The sequence below is a fragment of the Hibiscus syriacus genome, unplaced genomic scaffold (assembly GCF_006381635.1).
Source record: "Hibiscus syriacus cultivar Baekdansim isolate YM2019G1 unplaced genomic scaffold, ASM638163v2 tig00004355_pilon, whole genome shotgun sequence".
Lineage (NCBI taxonomy): Eukaryota > Viridiplantae > Streptophyta > Magnoliopsida > Malvales > Malvaceae > Hibiscus > Hibiscus syriacus.
Genome location: NW_024062011.1, coordinates 1,430,842 through 1,437,112, shown reverse-complemented (window position 1 = coordinate 1,437,112; position 6,271 = coordinate 1,430,842). Strand labels below are relative to the sequence as shown.

The following is a 6,271-nucleotide window of genomic DNA, read 5'->3' as shown; positions in this document are numbered from 1 at the left end:
AGCATCAAGAATATTACAGTATGAACGTCCAATGTTTGATGATTGAGACTTTGAAAAATATCTTTAAAAAGAGAGGCTAAAAGTATTAGAAAAAATGGAATGAGTTAAAATATTAGGTAAATATAATTTATTGTACTTTTAATTGTTATTTTAAATAGTAAAAAATGTGTTTTATTACAATAAATATTTTTGATAGATAAAAAAGTTTATTTTAAATGTGAAACCAAAATTGAGTTTACAGTAGTGTTATTAGGCTAGCAAAACCAGCGTCCACCCAAGAACAAAGCAGCAGCAAGCGAAGGCAGAGTTTAGTGCTTCTCATTGCAGAAAGCTTCAAAGAGGAAAAAATAGAAGAAGAAGAAGAAGAAATGGAAAAAGAAGATGAGATTGTAACGCCAGGAGTGGTACTGGGAAGAGTCGCCGAGCTGAAAGCAAGGAAAGGAGCGTACGTCGCGTCTCAGAACAACACCATCTACGCTTCCCTCACCGGCTTCCGACGTATCCAGTCGCCTCCTCCTGATTCCTCTGACTAGGTTTTGGGTCTTTTTTTTATACAACAGTTTTAATCCCTTATTTTTCTTGTTACTTTTCTATTCTTTCATTAATATAACCCATAATCCTTTTTTCCTTGTTTGGTGTATGTCAATTGTTTCTCAATGTGTTTCTGGGGTTTTAATTTAGATTACTTTGAACTGTTTTTACCAACATGTTTATCATTATATTCTCTTAGAAATAATCTCAAAGGTTTTAGCTTTATGATTTAACTTGAGATAACTTCTTCTCTCTATTTTGTTCCATGGGATGGAATATATTCTTGTATGTTTAGGTAGATATAAATCCTTCTAGGTATAATTCTTACTTTAAACCACAATTTCATACTTTAAACTGAATTAGTGCTCTGAGAATCAAAATTAATGTTATATAATGATACTATTCTGGACAATTTTATTGAACATATTTTATCATAATCATTTACAGAGGCCAATTGTGGAAGTAACTGGTCACAAAGCTCATGGTCCTGTACCAGAACCCGGTTCAGTCGTCATTGCCCGAGTAAGTATTGGATTTATCCTTCATTTTTGGTTGAAAATATGATGTTGATTGAACGTGATTTTCCATTATAACAAGCATAATTTTACTCTGTGGTATCAAAATGTGATTTTTATTTGAATAAAACAGGTTACTAAGGTGATGGCTAGGACAGCTTCGGCTGATATCATGTGTGTTGGTTCGAAGTCCGTGAGAGAAAAATTCACTGGTATAATTAGGTACATAGTCTTCTTTTCTCTTTTATTAGGACTATGGTTGAGTTTTTGTATTTGAAAATGATTTAATCGATTCACGTTCAGGGTAGTCAGTATTTCTGACAAGGACTGTTAAGTTTTAAATATCCTTGTTGTATTTGTTATCCCAAAAGCTATATACACCTCCTCTTTATCGCTAACATGAAAGAACTGTTCTCTTTCCTTTTAGAACCACATGATGTACTTCGGTTCTATGGCCTCACAATCAATCTTTTCTGGGGGATATTTGTATTTTGGTGTAGCACATGATTCATTTGATAAAAGCCATGTTTGGCAGCTAGCCGTTCCATATAGCCAAGTATTCAGACTTAATGGATTGATGAAATTCTCCTGCTAAGAGTTTAGCATATCCTCGCTCCATCTCTGTGTGTGTGTGTGTGTTAATAGAAATATGTGGCTGTTGACGATGCTTACATTCTATTATAAGTTTAAACACGCTGTTTTTCCTTCATTTTTGAGTTGGATAGAGTCTATGAGATTTTCAAATGTTTGATCAATTTTATGTACTTCTGGCTACATCTTTCAAGAGCAGTATGCATTAACTGCAAGACTGTTTATTTTAACAGGCAACAGAATGCTAGAGCAACTGAAATTGACAAATTGGATATGCATTTGTCGTTTCGTCCTAGTGATATTGTCAGAGCTATGGTGGTATCCATTATATTGTTGCACCATCTTATTCGTAGACCTTAAAAATTTTGAGCGAGTCAGTTTAAAATTCAAGAGATGTGTTGCCATTTATTTGTTCTGTCATGTGATTAGTTTTCCTTAACATGGTTCCTTTATTAAGCTGTCTCTTGGAGATGCATGGGCTTATTACCTAACAACGGCTAAGAATGAACTGGGCATTATGTGTTCAACAACTCCTCAACTTCTGCTTTGTTGTTTACCTTAGGTGCAACAATGGTTCCAATAAGCTGGACGGAGATGCAGTGCCCATTGATGGGCCAAATCGAGCAGAGAAAGGTGGCGAAGGTCGTTAGTTAAACCCAAATGATACCAAACTAAGTTATGTAACATCCTCAAATGTACCCGTTTTCAAGTTTAGGCTTGGAAAAGTTGTATTTGGGAAACGTGGTTATAGGCAATTTTGTATCTCATAGGTACCCATTTTCAGACATTAACTTTCTTGTTCCATTTCTGTAATACTATATGTCAGTTGAAATTTTGAAACATGCATTGTTTCTGTTTGACTTATTTATTTTCTCTTTTCATTCAGAGAGGAAAAATCCTTTGGTTTTAGTTCTATGCAATGTTATTCGGGATATGTATTGAATGAATGTATCGAGGATAGGCTGCCACGTGGATTAGAAAATCTGCTAGAATAAAAGTAGATTTGTCTGTTAGAGTTGGTTTTTGTTAACCGTGTAACCACCTCCGCCATCTCTGAAGTTCGTTGTATTTACCATATAAGTCTGTATGAATCTTTGTGTGAATTAATGAAGTAAACATTATTTTCATGTTCTTGTGAATTTCTTTTGTGCATTTCAATATGGCATCGATCGCTAAGAATCTTGGAGATCTGTAGGGCTTTCTTGATAGTTCTTTCGCGTTTGCTGTCAGAATGTCTCAGAGTTCGTTGGGCCACTCAAATGATGTTTTCATTGATCTGCTGGTGGAGTTATCCTCCAGGAATGTTCGAGTTTTCACAAACAAGAAAGTGAACATTGTTTTGGACGAGATGAACTTACTATTGTAGAAGCAACAGGTGTTGTTTACCATTCATAGTCACTGTCTAGAGCGTTTGTTGACCGGAAATATGAAGGCGCCTCCAGAGACGGTGGAAGACAGCACTGGTGCGATGGTTATCAACGAAAAATACGAGGAATATGTGGTGTAAGACAGTCCGCTTGCATCGTGGCTTCTTTCCACTGCGAATGCAAATCATTTACCTAATTTGTTGGAGTTGAATCAGCTGATGCTGTTTGACATACTATTCTTCAGTTTTTTGCCAAATGATCAACGAAGGTTGTGATAAGCTTGAATTATAAGCTTTAGTCCCTCAAGCAGGGTGATGATAGCATGAGAGTTTATCTCACACGTGTTAAGGAGGTGTGTGATGCGTTATCTTCTTGCGGCAGTCCTGTTTCTCCAATGCAACAAATCACGAGTATCTTGAAAGGCTTACCCAGAGAATACCATCCTTTCATGGTTGTTATAACAACCAGAGAAGGGTTAACCTCACTCGATGCAGTCCGCAGTGTTCTTATTGATGCGGAGGCTCAACTAGTTGATTTCAATGAGCAATTTGATAGTTTGCCTTTAAGTGCCAATAGCAAGATGGATATTTCAGATTCATCGTCAAAAACCTCGGGAGCAGGCAGTCAAAAGCAATACAAACATCCATCTAATTTTGATGGGCGTCATGTAGCGCATAGTCGCGATCGATCTCGAGTTCAGTGTCAGTTGTGTGAGAAAACTGGACACTTGGTAGATAGATGTTGGCATCGTTTTGATCACGATTTTAATTGTTTCATCAACTGATGGGCGTTCTTGTGAGTCTGAAAGTTCTCGTTATGTTGGGTATAATGATCGAAGCCGTGGATGCGAGTGTTGTGCTCCAAAGTCATCCATTTTCTGCGTTGAATCTGCGCAGTCGTCTCAGAGTTGTAGGGGAGTGACTGGGCAATAGAAATAGGATGTGGATTCAGGTGTCACACATCATGTTACACCTGATGCAAATAACATTGCACGCAAAGTGGATTATGCGGGACCATATATAGTAGGTAATGGTGGGTCATTAGATGTGAAAATGACTGGTAAATCTGCTTTACTTCCTTCCTCACCTGTGTCTCGTGCTTTGGTTTTAACTAATTTGCTGCATGCTCCTAAGATAACAAGAAATTTGCTCTTTGTATCCAAGGTTACTAGGGACAATGATGTTTTTATTGAGTTTCATGCGAAGTCTTGATTTGTTCATGATGAAAAGACGAGAGAGGTTTTGCTGCAAGGAAAAGAGATTGGTGGATTGTATACTTTTGATATCAAAGGTAGTAGATCAGTGCAATCTACAGCTGAAGTGTATTCGGTGCAAGCTGCTTCCAACGCTTATGAGTTGTGGCTAGGGATGGCAAACGGGCGGGTTGAGTTCGGATACCCCCTCTCTCATCCTCATACCCACATAATATTTTTCAATCCACCACCCGCCCACACGGGTACATTCTCAAATCCATCCTCACACCCACTACCCAACTAGAGACGTATCCGGCTAGATCCGCCTAATAGTTAGGGGTGTGCAAAAAAATCCAATTCGATCCGTTGACCCATTGATCTGATCTAAAAATTCGGATATTCGATTCGTTTTTCAATTTTCGGATAGTTCGGATCGGGTATCCGAAATTTTTCCAGATTATCGGATCGGATACGGATCAATAAAAAATCATGTTCGGATTATCCAAAAACCCGAAAAAAATTGGGATATAGTCGAAGACCAAAGGAGGTTTTTGCATAAGGCGTGGGCACTACTTATTCATCCTAAGCTATCGCAGAAGAAGTCTGCAGTTAAGGCGTGGACACGCCTTATCAGTCCGTACAACCCTAAATTGAGACTTATTGTATACGACGCCATCGTCTATAAACTTCAAAACCACCGTTGTTTTTATGGATTTCATGTCTCCCACCACTCCGTTTATAGACCACCAACCACACTACCATATTAAGCTAAACCATATACTAGTAGTCATTATCTGTCTTAATCATCTTCCTATATAAGACCAAAACTTCAACAAACCATCCACGATAAGAATTACAAATGTTGGATAGACACCTAAATAAATTCATTCTTTGAGTTGTAAAAATATTATGGACACAACTTTCTCTGAGTTATTTAATCAGTAACTCTTTGTTTGTTGTTGCACTTGTTTCTAATTATAATAAAGTTTTACCTACCCAAAATTAGAACATGATTTCATCTCTTTCCCCACACCATCAACCAAAAAAGCTTATACAAATCTAAGCAAATGATCCAGGATGCATAAAATATAGCTCGGTGTTTGCATCTTTACCTTTGCATTATTTCAATCCATAAAGAGAAGATCAAATCTAAGTTGTATTGGTTTTGGGCTTTTTTTTCAAGATTTTGTTTGTTTTTCAATGCATGATTATACAAATTATAATGCATAAATTATTCATAATTTTCAAAATCAGCAGAATGTGTGAATGCTCTTAAATTCAGAAGAATACCAAAATTGATAATTCAATATACGTACATATAACGTGTTTCTTAAAAATCAAAATCAATATACGAATGCTCTTAGATTCAGCAAAATATCAAAATCAAAATAACGGAGTATTAACTATTGGCCTTGTATCTTGAACATAACTAAGAGGATTAGATCTGAAAACCGAAGTATTCACCTTACGACAAATTAAAGCGGCCACAAACAACTTCGATGCAACAAACAAGATTGGGGAATGTGGTTTTGGATCTGTGTATAAGGTGACATAGAACTCTACTACCCGCAGAGGAGACCAGAGTAAATAAGAGGAAGAATGCGTACCTGAATGAGCTGGAGACCAAAGTTTGAAACTTGGAGTAGAAGAAATACCAGAATATCGGTGTAGTAACCAACAAACAAAGCACGAGGGGTTTGAAAGAAAAAATTTGATTCATAAACTTATCCCTAATATTTGGTTAAATTATAAGTTATATCTTATACAATATTAAGATTTATGAATTAGTCTCTAAAATTATACCTAAATTCATAATGGTCCAAAATTTAATGGATATTTAGTGGGCGCGGGGCGGGTAAGGTCTCAAACCCATCACCCGTCCACTACCAGCGACGGGTACCACTTTCTAAATCCACACCCGCCCACTACCCACTAAAGTTATAGCCATCCTTGCCCCAATTGGAGCGGGTACAGTGTGGAATCCACGAAATTGTACCCGTTTGCTATCCCTAGTTGTGGCATCGAAGACTTGGCCATCCTAGTGCTGATACTCTTGTTAATATTTGTAAAACAAT

The 6,271-nt window shown here is 37.1% G+C and overlaps 1 pseudogene; it reads left to right on the top strand.

Moving 5' to 3' along the window:
* Positions 1 to 248: 248 nt before the first annotated feature.
* On the top strand, positions 249 to 1,492 carry LOC120193942 (annotated as a pseudogene).
* The last annotated feature ends 4,779 nt before the right edge of the window (positions 1,493 to 6,271 follow it).